Raw genomic sequence first — 15,005 nt, 5'->3', positions numbered from 1 at the left:
AATGAAATCATATATCTTTCTTCTCCTTGCAGGCTCATCAGAGTATTGAAAAATAGGTACCCAATAAATCCTGTTGGTTATCATCTTGAATATTAAAGATTCATGAGAACTAATTGTTTTCTGATGCTAATATATCACTGTCCAGTAACGCAGGAGGATAATGTAAAGTTAGAAAGTAGGATATTAGAAGCAGATGAATTCTGAGAGAATTTCTAAAGTAAATTTTTACCAGATGTTCATGTATTCAAAAAATAAATACTAAACAGGAAAATAACTTTCAAAGAGCACAGCAGGTGTTGCAATAAACTCTAAGGGTTGACAGTAGCATTAAAAAAAAGGAAACATAACTAATAAGAAAAGCAAAAGATGTCTCTATAAAATATGCCCATTTTCAGATTAACAGATTAAATTCCTCAAAAAGGTACTCTCAATAATCATTTTCTGTGGAAAACAAGCAGGTGTGAGCTGAGTCACATTTGCATGCCTATGTGACTTTATATATTTCACTTCTGTCTACATAGATTGGGCAATTTATTTAATCAGTTTAAAATTTAAGATTTTATTGTAGGTGCCCTGGAGATTTTTAAGTTGTTATTATATTTCATTAAATAATACGACTTACCATCATTCATATATATTTTCCCTGCCACTCATTAAATACCTTGGTTATTCTTTCCTTTGAAAAGTCTTTGTTACCATGCATTTCTCTCTTCCCACAGCCTTTACCATGGCCAAGACTTCTTTCCTATTAAGTTTGAAGTAGTGCCTCTATTACATACTTTCCTTTCAGCCTCTATTACATAATTCTTGCTACCTGCAGTATTACCCAGTTGATCTGCTTAAAATAGCAATTTCATCTCATTAGCAACACCCCCAAATCCCCTCATAAACACACACACAGACCTTATGTGACTCTTTCCCACCTATTACTTTACATTCTTGTGCTTTGGTTCGATTTGCAAAGATCTTGATAGCATAGTACTTTTTAACTGATCGAACTTTTTTTTTATTGTCCCAATGTAATATACTATGAACATGTCATGATTCTCTCCACCTCTGTGAATTCACTCAAGTACTTTCTTTTTATATATCTAAATTGTTCTTTAGGATTCATTTCAAATTTGTGATGCTGTTATGCTTTCGTTGGCCTTCAGTGATCTTTAACTACTATATGTAATGACCATGCTTATATCCAATGGACACAATCGTATATTTATTTGTTGACTTGGCGTCTTGTACATTTTTTGCATTTAATCATATCTATTTTCATCTAGACTATGTATTTCTCAAAGATAAGGACATTTTCTTATTCTTGTTAGAACAGTGCTGATCACATATGTTTAATATATGTGATCTAAATTATACCTACTTTCATATTGTTCAGCAACAAAGTATTTGATTATGCCTCTTGTGTGTACTACTGAGGTCATCATTACACAGTAATTTATCCTCCCAAATTCTTTACTTCTAGAGTGAACAGAAATCTATTGCACCTACCAGCAAATAAGGCAATATAAAGGGTTCATTCTAATATCAGGAAATATAAAAAATGAAGTATCCCAGGGTGCCATACATAGTTGGTTGAGAGTCTGACTTTTTTAAAGTTTATTTATTTATTTTGAGGGGGATGCAGAGAGAGAGAGAATGAAAATCCCAAGCAGACAACGTGCTGACAGTGCAAAGCCAGACAGGAGGCTTAATCCCATGAACCAGGAGATCATGATCTGAGCTAAAATCAAGAGTGGATGGCTTAACCGAGTTCGCCACCCAGGTGCCCCTGACCAACTTGATTTGGGCTGAGGTCATGATCTCAGGGTAGTGGGATTGAGCTCCACCTTGGGCTCTGTGCTGAGCATGGAGCTTGCTTGGGATTCTCCCAATCTCCCTCTGTCCCTCTCCCCTGCTTGTGCTCTCTCTCTCTCTCTCTCTCTCTCTCTCTCTCTCTCTCTCTCAAATTAAAAAAAAAAAATTCCAATAAAATCTCCCACTATAAAAGCGCTAAAAATCCATATTTAAAGCCAGTTAAATACATAACTAAGTGTCAAAAAGATAGGATTCATAAAGATATATCTGAGAAAGGGCTGGCGTCTAGGATATAAAATGAACTCCTACAACTCAACAATAAAAAGACAAACAATCTAATAAAAAATAAATAAGCAGTAGAATTGAACAGACACTTGGCATGCAAATGGCCAACGAGCACATGAAAAGCTGATAAACATCATTAGTGATCAGAAAAGTGAAAATTATAACCCCAGTGAAATATTGCTATACAATGGTCAAAATGACTAAAACTGAAAATACTTTTAACACTAAATGTTGGTGAGGATATGAAGCATCTTCTCATGGTTGGAGTATAATACGTGAAACCACTTTGAAAGCTCTTGCAGTCTCTTACAAAATTAAATATGCCCCATCCTATTACCTAGCAATGCCAACCTTAGGACCTTATGTAAAAATTGGAAGTTGTTCCCCCAGCAGATGTATATGTGAATGGTTGTAGTACTTTAATCATAAAATCCAAAAACTATATAAAAAAAGTACTGGTGTACCTCAACACGAGAGTGGATAAACAAACTGTAGTAGATTCGTACAATAGAAAACTACTCATCAATACAATAAAGCAAATTCCTAATACATGGAACAACGTGGATGAATCTCAATAAAATGCTGAATGAAAGAAACCTTATACAAAAGACCAAATACAATAAAAGTATCTAATTTTATGGCATTTCAGAACAAATATAATCTATTTTGGAAGAAAAGAAAGAATAAAAAGACACAGAATCCAAAGCAGGCTCCAGGCTCCGAGCTGGTAGCACAGAGCCCAATGCGGGGCTTGAACCCTCGAACTATGAGATCATGACCTGAGCCGAAGTCGGACTTTTAACCGACTGAACCACCCAGGCACCCCTAGATACATGCATTTGTTAAAACCCAGTGAATATACACTTAAAATTTGTGTGCAATTTGTTGTATTTAAAGTTTACAATTAAAATAAAATATTATTTAATTTGTAGGCTGATATATTTAAGGTGTAAGTATGGAAATGTCAACGATTCAGTTTTAAATTAAAAATAAGGGGTATGGTGATAGTGAAATGATGAGATATATTACAAAACAAGCCTAGTAAGCCTAGTAAGTTGTTAATAGTAAGCCCAGTAAGTTGTTAATAGTAAGATATAGATGGTGGATGCATGAATATTATCTGTGAACTTTTAAATTTGGCCTATGTTTATACATTAATATGCCATAGAAACCAAAAATGAATCTAAAGCACCAACTTGACAAAGTAAGAATGTTAAATCTGGTGCCTGTCCTAAGAGAATCTGCTAAACCTGGGAACTTGGAGGTCTCGTTTTACAAGTGAGAAGATGGGCAGAAGTAAAACCTTTAAGCATATACAAGATATGGGAGTGGGGAAGGGAACGTGTGCTACAGTGTCAATGATAATTTGAATTAAAATAAAAAGAAAAAAGTAAGATTACACAAAGGGACTTGTGAGAAAAATAACTGCTTTGACATTAATTTATGTGGAGGAAGAAAAATTTCTGAAAATTCAAAATAACAAACTGACTCTCTAAGAGGACTGAAACTCAAATTTATACTACCTACATCATCTGAAACCCATATAGATATTAATGAAAGACCAACAAAGTTAAAGCAAGTCTTTGTTTAAAGACAACCAGATGGAATTAAAACAAAGAAAAACAAAACAAACAAAATAAAAAACATTTCAGGCACTGAGGCATTACCAAGGTTGGTGAACAATAAGGAAGGTGACATAGGAAATGGTGAAAAGGTGACAAGGTTGGTGACATAGGAAATGGTAGAACTCTGGGATCTAGAAAAGTGAGCCCAGTGTTCGTGACTGTTTTACCTTGGGCTAAGAAGACAAAAGCTGAATTTTATGATTTGGCATTGGTATTATTTCTCCAAAATATCTTTTGCCTTAAGTTTTATCTTTGTGGACTGAATAAGTAAATAATATCTTGCATAAAATGCAACTTAGCCTCATGTCATCTGAATGAACCAGAAGGTGTCGATTCCAGAAATAGTATTGAAGTAATATGAAAAGATTGTGTTTCCAGTGACCTGGAAAATCAAATGAAAATGTCTGGATGAAAGTAACATCATTTTAAGACTCAAAATGTTTTTTTTATTTGTTTTTGATTAAAAAAATACAAAGTGGATAAAAATAACCAGATATATAAGGCTTTTTGTTTTTGTTTGTTTTCAAATTACTGATTTCTGGTTTCCAGCTAGGATGTATAAAACTAAAAGAGCATCATCTTCACCCTAACTGCAAGAAAATCTTGATAATCTACAAGTTCGTGATTTTTCCTGAATTCATCAAAGAACAGTTTGCAAAGCAAGCAACTAGACTGAAATCTAAGAAGAGATAAAACATGAACATTGGCTTACCTATGACAGAGTTTGAAAAAAAGAGACATCATGACACAAGTGGATAACAAAATTCAGCTAAACTTTTTAGTGAATGAAGGCCAAATGTGGGATAGCATGAGAGTATAGAATTCCTTAGGGCCAAAGATACAGGATAGTTAACAGTTGTTTACAGGTTTTTCTCTATGGCCCTGCACAGGGTGCTCACAAGGGAGGAATTGGAGAAAACTTTCTTTGGTTGGGCAGACCTAGAGAAAGGATTCAGTTCCTCCTTTGGGAAAGGCATAAGAGCCTTTGGTCACTAAGGAAGAGCAGTAGACCCTGTTGTCCCAGAGCACATTGAAGACTCATTGTGGGTGAAAGAAGGAAATAGAAAAATGCGTTTATGTCTGAGAGAGGGGAAACCATTTGGGCCCAGACAATCTTAGTAATCTTTTCATCCGAGGGGCAACCCCATAGTTGAGACCCAAGGATAAGTCTGAAGACCCAATGATAAGTCTAAGACTCAAGGACCTGCGTAAGTCTGAAACTGTACCCAGGAAAACAAAGGAACCTCACCATTAGTCTACCAAGCAGCAAATAACAAACAACAGCAATCTATCTCTGGGAGAGTTGCAGGAACGTGGAGAGAGACCCTTTCTGAGGATTAAGAACCTATGGAGGATCTGAAGTTGAGAGCAGAGCAGGAACAATATTTCCTTGTTTAACTGTAGCTCCTTAGAAAAATAAATACTATGTGTCTCAGTCTTTATGGTCCCACACTTGATTTCAGTGTTCAAAAAAACAATTATGAGACATAAACAAAAACAAGTAAAAATATCCCACTTCCCAGAGAAAGAGAATCAAAAGAACCAGACAAAAAGATTAGCCAGGTTTTGGAACTTTCATCCAGGGAATTAAGAATTAAATTAACTATGATTGATATGTTGAAAGTTCTAGGGGAAGAGGTGAATAACATGCATGAGCAGATGTGAAATTTCAAGAGAGATAGCTATCACAATATAGGGTCAAATGGAAATCCTAGTATTAAAATAATACGGTAACAAAAGCAAAGAAAGCCTTGGATGGTTTTATAAATAAACTTCTGATGGCCAGAGAATAATCCGTCAACTTGAAGAGAAGGCAATGTAATTTGCAAAGTGAAACTAAGTAAGAAAAAATAATGACAGAAACAAATAGAGCACCAAGACCTGTGGTGCATTCTTATATGTTCAAATAGATAGTTAATAGGAATTGTATAAGGAAAAGAGAATTTGAACAAGAAAAATATTAAAAATTAAAATCTGACTACAGATCCAAAAATTTTAGAGAGTCCTAAGCAAGATAATTTCACATGATCCCTCTCTCACCCAGGACAAGGAAAAGGAACACACACACACACACACACACACACACACACACACAACTCCTATAAATATTTTTAAATAACCTCAAACAACATAAAAAATAATTAAGATAAGCAAAGAATAAAAAGAAACATTACATGCAAAATAACAAAAATAAGAATTGCAGCAGACTTCTCATTTGAAGTCAGGGAGATAACTTTGTTAGAAGGCTAAATAAAAATAGAAGGAAAGAAAAGAAAATCTTGTCAGTTCAGAACTCTATAGCCAGAGAAAAAATGAGAAAGACTTTTTTAGACAAATAAAGAACCGAAAGAATTAACTACTAACTTGTAAAATATTAAAGGAATGTGTCCATCTTTAGGCACATGGAATATGATACCAGATAGAGACAAATATACACAAAGAAAAAGAGCCCAGAAATGGTAACATTAGGGAAAATAATAAAATTCCTTGTTTTTAACTTTAATGTTGATCACTCTAAAGGAAAATTGTCTAAGTCAGTGAATATCACTAGATATTCTACAGAGATAAAAAGTAAATGAATATTTATCATGAAAACCTTTATGGCCATAAATTCAATAATTTGAATGAAATGGTCAAATTCCTTAAAAGACAGCAAGGTAGCCAGACATTACTCAAGGCAGAGTAGCTAATCTTAATTTTTCTATAACTATTAAAGAATTTGAATATGTACACACACACACACACACACACACACACACACACACATATTTGAGCAAAACAGACTCCAGTCAGATAGCTTCACAGTTAAGTTCCACCAAACATTTAAGGGGGAAAAAAAGATATTGATTCTACACAAATCCTCCTAGAAAATAGAAGAGGAGTGAGCACGTTTATTTATTTTTTTTGTTTTTTTGTTTACTTATTTATTTTTAAAGATTTTGTTTTTAACTAATCTCTACACCCACTATGGGGCTGAAATTTATAACCCCAAGATCAAGAGTCACATGCTCTACCGACTGAGCAAGCCAGGTGCCCCAAAGAGTGAGCACTTTTAAACTCACTTTTCAAATTTACCCTTACCCTAATATGAAAACAGAAAAGGATATTAAAAAAAAAAGAAAACCACAAAACAATTTTCCTCAAGAACATAGAGGCAAAAATACCCCCAAAATATTACCAAATCTAATCTGGCAATATATAAAAAGAACAATATATCATGATCAAGTGGGGCTTTTCCCAGAAATAAGAGGCTCCTTTAACATTTTACAATCAATATAATTTACAGTATCAACATAGTAAAGAAGAAAATAGGTATTTTCAATATATGTAGTAATGCATAGTGCAAAATTCATTATAATTTCTTTTTCAAAAACTTCCAGAAAACTAGAATTTTCAGAAAGGAATATTTTTGAACTTTTTAATGTTCAAATGTTCTAATTTTGTTTAAGCTAACAACATACCTAATTTGGAAAGTCTAAATACTTTCTAACAAGAATGTTCACTGTAATTACTTCTCTTAAATATCATGTTAGAGGTCCTGCCCAGTGAAATAAGGAAGGATGGAAGTAGAGGGCATATATATTGGAAATCAAGGCATTATTATCTATGTAGAAACCCAGAGAATCTACAAAAAAGCTACTAAAATTAATAATGAAATTTAGCAAGGTCACAAGACACACAGAGAATATACAAAATTCACTATCGTCTCTATATTAGATGAATAATTGAACATTGGAAGTGTAAAAATAAACCTTTTACAGTAGCATAAAGAATCATAAAATACTTAAATAGAATTTCAGCAAAACATGTGCAAACCTTTGATGCTTAAAACTATAAAATATTAATTAAAAATAAAAGAAAACCTAAATAAATTGAGAAACATATTTTTTTCAGAGATTAGAAGATGCAATATTGCTAATATTGTCAATTTTCCCTTCATTAATCTATAGAATCTATGTATCTCCCTCAAAGTATAAGTAGGGTTTTGGTAGAAATTTACAAGATAATTCTAAAATGTATATAAAACTTGAAAGCAACTAGAATAGTAAAATCAATTTCAAAGCAGAGCAAATTTGGGGGACTCATGTGATTTGATTTTATAATTTAATGGTACAATATTTAGGACAGTGTGTTGTTAATGAAAGTTAGAAAAAGTTCATCAGAAGATAAAGTTATGGAAAAAGAGGAAGCTGAGAAAAAGAGAGATAAAAAAATCCAGGAGTATGAGGGGAAAATTAGAGAATTAAGTGATACACTAAAAAGAAATAATATACGCATAATTGGTATCCCAGAGGAGGAAGAGAGAGGGAAAGGTGCTGAAGGGGTACTTGAAGAAATAATAGCTGAGAACTTCCCTGAACTGGGGAAGGAAAAAGGCATTGAAATCCAAGAGGCACAGAGAACTCCCTTCAGACGTAACTTGAATCGATCTTCTGCACGACATATCATAGTGAAACTGGCAAAATACAAGGATAAAGAGAAAATTCTGAAAGCAGCAAGGGGTAAACATGCCCTCACATATAAAGGGAGACCTATAAGACTCGTGACTGATCTCTCTTTTGAAACTTGGCAGGCCAGAAAGAATTGGCACGAGATTTTCAGGGTGCTAGACAGAAAAAATATGCAGCCAAGAATCCTTTATCCAGCAAGTCTGTCATTTAGAATAGAAGGAGAGATTAAGGTCTTCCCAAACAAACAAAAACTGAAGGAATTTGTCACCACTAAACCAGCCCTACAGGAGATCCTAAGGGGGACCCTGTGAGACAAAGTCCCAGAGACATCACTATAAGCATAAAACATACAGACATCACAATGACTCTAAACCCGTATCTTTCTATAATAACACTGAATGTAAATGGATTAAATGCGCCAACCAAAAGACATAGGGTATCAGAATGGATAAAAAAACAAGACCCATCTATTTGCTGTCTACAAGAGACTCATTTTAGACCTGAGGACACCTTTAGATTGAGAGTGAGGGGATGGAGAACTATTTATCATGCGACTGGAAGCCAAAAGAAAGCTGGAGTAGCCATACTTCTATCAGACAAACTAGACTTTAAATTAAAGGCTGTAACAAGAGATGAAGAAGGACATTATATAATAGTTACAGGGTCTATCCATCAGGAAGAGCTAACAATTATAAATGTCTATGCACCGAATACCGGAGCCCCCAAATATATAAAACAATTACTCATAAACATAAGCAACCTTATTGATAAGAATGTGGTAATTGCAGGGGACTTTAATACGCCACTTACAGAAATGGATAGATCATCTAAACACACGGTCAATAAAGAAACAAGGGCCCTGAATGAGACATTGGATCAGATGGACTTGACAGATCTATTTAGAACTCTGCATCCCAAAGCAACAGAATATACTTTCTTCTCGAGTGCACATGGAACATTCTCCAAAATAGATCATATACAGGGTCACAAAACAGCCCTTCATAAGTTTACAAGAATTGAAATTATACCATGCTTACTTTCAGACCACAATGCTATGAAGCTTGAAATCAACCACAGAAAAAAGTCTGGAAAACCTCCAAAAGCATGGAGGTTAAAGAACACCCTACTAACGAATGAGTGGGTCAACCAGGCAATTAGAGAAGAAATTAAAAAATATATGGAAACAAACGAAAATGAAAATACAACAATCCAAACGCTTTGGGACGCAGCAAAGGCAGTCCTGAGAGGAAAATACAGCACACCTAAAGGAACGAGAAGCAGAACAGCAAAGGCAGCCTAAACCCAGCAGAAGAAGAGAAATAATAAAGATCAGAGCAGAAATAAACAATATAGAATCTAAAAAAAAACTGTAGAGCAGATCAACGAAACCAAGAGTTGGTTTTTTGAAAAAATAAACAAAATTGACAAACCTCTAGCCAGGCTTCTCAAAAATAAAAGGGAGATGACCCAAATAGATAAAATCATGAATGAAAATGGAACGATTACAACCAATCCCTCAGAGATACAAACAATTATCAGGGAATACTATGAAAACTTATATGCCAACAAATTGGACAACCTGGAAGAAATGGACAAATTCCTGAACACCCACACTCTTCCAAAACTCAATCAGGAGGAAATAGAAAGCTTGAACAGACCCATAACCAGCGAAGAAATTGAATCGGTTATCAAAAATCTCCCAACAAATAAGAGTCCAGGACCAGATGGCTTCCCAGGGGAGTTCTACCAGACGTTTAAAGCAGAGATAATACCTATCCTTCTCAAGCTATTCCAAGAAATAGAAAGGGAAAGAAAACTTCCAGACTCATTCTATGAAGCCAGTATTACTTTGATTCCTAAACCAGACAGAGACCCAGTAAAAAAAGAGAACTACAGGCCAATATCCCTGATGAATATGGATGCAAAAATTCTCAATAAGATACTAGCAAATCAAATTCAACGGCATATAAAAAGAATTATTCACCATGATCAAGTGGGATTCATTCCTGGGATGCAGGGCTGGTTCAACATTCGCAAATCAATCAACGTGATACATCACATTAACAAAAAAAGAGAGAAGAACCATATGATCCTGTCAATCGATGCAGAAAAGGCCTTCGACAAAATCCAGCACCCTTTCTTAATAAAAACGCTTGAGAAAGTCGGGATAGAAGGAACATACTTAAAGATCATAAAAGCCATTTATGAAAAGCCCACAGCTAACATCATCCTCAACGGGGAAAAACTGAGAGCTTTTTCCCTGAGATCAGGAACACGACAAGGATGCCCACTCTCACCGCTGCTGTTTAACATAGTGCTGGAAGTTCTAGCATCAGCAATCAGACAACAAAAGGAAATCAAAGGCATCAAAATTGGCAAAGATGAAGTCAAGCTTTCGCTTTTTGCAGATGACATGATATTATACATGGAAAATCCGATAGACTCCACCAAAAGTCTGCTAGAACTGATACAGGAATTCAGCAAAGTTGCAGGATACAAAATCAATGTACAGAAATCAGTTGCATTCTTATACACTAACAATGAAGCAACAAAAAGACAAATAAAGAAACTGATCCCATTCACAATTGCACCAAGAAGCATAAAATAGCTAGGAATAAATCGAACCAAAGATGTAAAGGATCTGTATGCTGAAAACTATAGAAAGCTTATGAAGGAAATTGAAGAAGATTTAAAGAAATGGAAAGACATTCCCTGCTCATGGATTGGAAAAATAAATATTGTCAAAATGTCAATACTACCCAAAGCTATCTACACATTCAATGCAATCCCAATCAAAATTGCACCAGCATTCTTCTCGAAACTAGAACAAGCAATCCTAAAATTCATATGGAACCACAAAAGGCCCCGAATAGCCAAAGGAATTTTGAAGAAGAAGACCAAAGCAGGAGGCATCACAATCCCAGACTTTAGCCTCTACTACAAAGCTGTCATCATCAAGACAGCATGGTATTGGCACCAAAACAGACACATAGACCAATGGAATAGAATAGAAACCCCAGAACTAGACCCACAAACGTATGGCCAACTCATCTTTGACAAAGCAGGAAAGAACATCCAATGGAAAAAAGACAGCCTCTTTAACAAATGGTGCTGGGAGAACTGGACAGCAACATGCAGAAGGTTGAAACTAGACCACTTTCTCACACCATTCAAAAAATAAACTCAAAATGGATAAAGGACCTAAATGTGAGACAGAAAACCATCAAAACCTTAGAGGAGAAAGCAGGAAAAGACCTCTCTGACCTCAGCCGTAGCAATCTCTTCCTCGACACATCCCCAAAGGCAAGGGAATTAAAAGCAAAAGTGAATTACTGGGACCTTAGGAAGATAAAAAGCTTCTGCACAGCAAAGGAAACAACCAACAAAACTAAAAGGCAACCAATGGGAAAAGATATTCGCAAATGACATATCGGACAAAGGGCTAGTATCCAAAATCTATAAAGAGCTCACCAAACTCCACACCCGAAAAACAAATAACCCAGTGAAGAAATGGGCAGAAAACATGAATAGACACTTCTCTAAAGAAGACATCCGGATGGCCAACAGGCACATGAAAAGATGTTCAGCGTCGCTCCTTATCAGGGAAATACAAATCAAAACCACACTCAGGTATCACCCCACGCCAGTCAGAGTGGCCAAAATGAACAAATCCGGAGACTATAGATGCTGGAGAGGATGTGGAGAAACGGGAACCCTCTTGCACTGTTGGTGGGAATGCAAATTGGTGCAGCCGCTCTGGAAAGCAGTGTGGAGGTTCCTCAGAAAATTAAAAATAGACCTACCCTATGACCCAGCAATAGCACTGCTAGGAATTTATCCAAGGGATACAGGAGCACTGATGCATAGGGCCACTTGTACCCCAATGTTCATAGCAGCACTCTCAACAATAGCCAAAGTATGGAAAGAGCCTAAATGTCCATCAACTGATGAATGGATAAAGAAATTGTGGTTTATATACACAATGGAATATTACGTGGCAATGAGAAAAAATGAAATATGGCCTTTTGTAGCAACGTGGATGGAACTGGAGAGTGTGATGCTAAGTGAAATAAGCCATACAGAGAAAGACAGATACCATATGGTTTCACTCTTATGTGGATCCTGAGAAACTTAACAGGAACCCATGGGGGAGGGGAAGGAAAAAAAAAAAAGAGGTTAGAATGGGAGAGAGCCAAAGCATAAGAGACTGTTAAAAACTGAGAACAAACTGAGGGTTGATGGAGGGTGGGAGGGAGGAGAGGGTGGGTGATGGGTATTGAGGAGGGCACCTTTTGGGATGAGCACTGGGTGTTGTATGGAAACCAATTTGTCAATAAATTTCAGAAAAAAAAAAAAACCTTGGGGGGGAAAAATAAATAAATAAATAAACACTAAAAAAAAAAAAAAAAGAAAAAGTTCATCAATGAAACAGAACAGAGTGCTAGAAATACACTCCCCTGCTTACATGTTCGATTTATTTTGGGCATGTGCAAAAGCAAATCAATGCAGAAAGCATAGTGCTGTACCAATCGCACAACTATATGCACCAAAAAGAACCTCATTAAAGACCTTTCTCCACTTACAAAAATAACCACCAAATCCATCATAGACTTCAGTGTAAAACTTAAAACTATAATTTCTCGAAAATAACATAGGAGAAAATATTTGTGATTGTGTTAGTCAAAGATCTTTTCATTATATCACAAAATACATTATCTATAAAACAAAAGATATATTGTAGTTTATCATAATTAATGAACTTATCATAATTAATGAACTAACAAACTTGCTCTTTGAAAGGCAATGTTAAAACAATGAAAAGATAAGCCATGGACTGAAAAAAAATTGTGTGTATCTATAAAGTACCTGTACCCAGCATACATAAAAAATAGGTTTCAAATATATAAAGAGCTCTCAAATTCAATAAGAGGAGGCAACAAACATAATTTAAAATGGGCAAAGGATTTAAATAGATACTTTACTAGGGGCACTTGGGTGGCTCAGTCAGTTGAATGTACAACTTTGGTTCAGTTCATGATCTCGCAGTTCGTGAGTTCGAGCCCCACCTTGGGCTCATTGCTGTCAATGCAGAGCCTGCTTCAGATCCTCTGTCCTCCTCTCTCTCTGCCCCTCCACTGCTTGTGCTTTTTCTCTTTTTATTTATTTAAAAATAAGCATTTAAAGAACACAGATAACAAATATTTTAAAGAATATATGTCATGAAGATTAAACCTCCAGCATTGTAAATATAAGATTAAAATTACTAACAGCATGATATCACTAACTTTGAATTTAGATATTAAAAACACCCTTATAAAGAGTAACCGAAAGGGGTGCTTTGGTGGCTTAGTCAGTAAGTGACAGACTCTTGACTTCAGCTTGGGTCATGATTTCACTGTTCGTGAGTTTGAGCCCCGTGTCGGGCTCTGTGAAGACCATATGGAGCTTGCTTGGGATTCTCTGTCTCTCCCTCTTTCTATGCCCCTCCCTCACTGCTCCTTTCTCTCTCAAAATAAATAAATAAACTTAAAAAGATAAATAAACAGTAACAGAAAAATATTATAATAGAGATTAAGAGTATTAATGAAAAAAATGGAGCTATTTTTTTTCTTTTCATCCAGGTGGCATTCCTAAAATATATTGTTTTTATTCTTCAAGAAATGATTCTCTACTTCAAAAGCCACAGGAAAATTGATAATAAATATAACCACTAATTCAGCTAACAATTGCATAAACTCTTATGTTCATTTTCTATATTCACTATAGTAGAGAAGTATGTCTCTTGATTATTGTAGTAAAAAGGATTTTGAAAAAGAAGTGAATATATGCATATATATACACACATATATGCACATATATATGCACATTCATCTACATATATGCACACATATATATCATTACATACACGTATATACATATTCATATGTATCATTAGTTGGGTATTATTTATATATCATAATAAATAGTAAATTTACAGAATTATTCAACCAATATTATGATCCATTTTTTAAAACATTTTCATTATTCCATATACTTCATAACCATTTTCTGTCAATGCTTATTCCCACTCCCAGGGAAGCACTGACATCCTTTCTGTCTCTATGGATTTGTCTTTTCTGAACATTTCATCCACATGGAATCATATAATATGTGGTATTTTGCACCTGGCTTCATTCATATTAGAATGATGTTTTTGAGATTCATTCATGTTATAGCATGTAATAACAAGTGTTGGCAAGTATGTGGAGGAACAGGTACTTCCTATATATCCAGTGGGGATGTAAACTGGCAAATTCACTTTGCAAAAACACATTTTGACAGTTTATTAAGGCTTTAAAACACAAAGTTACCATATGAACCAACAATTTCACTCCTATGTAGCTCTCCTGGAGAAATGTAAACATATGTTCCCACAAAGACTTGTACTTGAATATTTATAGCAGCAATATTAATAATAAAAAATTGGAGACAACCCAATGCCTATCAATTGGTGAGTGGATAAATAAAATACGGTAGATTCATAAAATGAAATACTTCTCAACAAGATGAATATATAGGTTCAGAACTGCTGTCAAAATTTGGATCTTAAAAGTCAATAGACTCATGCATTACTTTTTATTTCATTGATACTTATTCTGTAGTGACAAGCTTTTATTTCTATAAATCATACATTTTTTAAAATTTGTAACCACATCATGATATTTTAAAGACTTTATCAATTAAAAATGGGAAACTATATAAATTTAAATTTATCATTTACAGTGAGAAATAATGTACTAGAGATAGACTTCTCTGTGAAAGTAAAGCACAAAGCTTGAAACTTCTGTCATTTCAGAAGATA

This window comes from Prionailurus viverrinus, chromosome B2 (assembly GCF_022837055.1).
Source record: "Prionailurus viverrinus isolate Anna chromosome B2, UM_Priviv_1.0, whole genome shotgun sequence".
NCBI lineage: Eukaryota > Metazoa > Chordata > Mammalia > Carnivora > Felidae > Prionailurus > Prionailurus viverrinus.
This window is presented reverse-complemented; position numbering follows the sequence as displayed.